We start from the raw sequence: 940 nt of genomic DNA on the forward strand, positions 1-940 counted from the left end.
GGTATTTGTTCTACTGATTTTTATTTTTTTATAAGTAGTTTTCCGCTTATTAGCCGATCTTCAGAAAACAGCTGACTAGCGTCTGCAAGGGACACTAGCTACTAGGAAAACAAACATTATAAGCAAAGATAGAACCCACTTGTACAGAACGTTGTGTACCAAACTTGTTTCTTAACGTTGAACTTGAACTTTACCCAAATGGACAATATTAAGCACAATAAATAATTAAACTACATAAAAATACAGTATTATAGGTTCTATGTTTATAGTGTTAAGGTTCGTAAGGTCATGACATTGATTGAGAAACAGTCAAACTGAGGACTCTTCAGCAATGTTGTGCATCAAACAAGTTTTTTAATATTGTAAATTACACTTTACGCAATGCATGACATGAAACAAAATAATTACAATACACAGTAGTACAGTATTGCGGGTTATATGGCTATGATGCCATAGTTTGTGAGGTCGTGACATTGTCCGAGAACTATTTAACTGAGCACTAGTCGCTTACGTAGTGCAACAAACATATTTTACATTGAAACTTTCTGGCAGATTAAAACTGTGTGCCGGACCGAGACTCGAACTCGGGACCTTTGCCTTCCGCGGGCAAGTGCTCTACCAACTGAGCTACCCAAGCACGACTCACGGCCCGCCCTCACAGCTTTACTTCCGCTAGTACCTCGCCTCCTACCTTGCCCGCGAAAGGCAAAGGTCCTGAGTTCGAGTCTCGGTCCGGCACACAGGTTTAATCTCCCAGGAAGTTTCATATCAGCGCACACTCCGCTGTAGGGTGAAAATCTCATTCTGGAAATATTTTACATTGTAAATTACGATTTGCCTAGATGAGCTGGAGAAGATTGACCTTATCTTATATTATTATCTGAACCAAACCTGTCACAGTTGGTGAATTATGGATTTGGCGCTTGAAATTGTAATGTGA

At 39.8% G+C, this 940-nt stretch overlaps 1 non-coding gene across 1 annotated transcript; it reads right to left on the minus strand.

Moving 5' to 3' along the window:
- Nucleotides 1-563: 563 nt before the first annotated feature.
- Trnap-cgg (transfer RNA proline (anticodon CGG)) lies at nt 564-638 on the minus strand. The gene has a single exon. It is a non-coding gene; the product is annotated as a tRNA-Pro (tRNA).
- Nucleotides 639-940: the final 302 nt, after the last annotated feature.

Source organism: Schistocerca nitens, chromosome 8, assembly GCF_023898315.1.
Source record: "Schistocerca nitens isolate TAMUIC-IGC-003100 chromosome 8, iqSchNite1.1, whole genome shotgun sequence".
In the NCBI taxonomy this organism is placed as follows: domain Eukaryota; kingdom Metazoa; phylum Arthropoda; class Insecta; order Orthoptera; family Acrididae; genus Schistocerca; species Schistocerca nitens.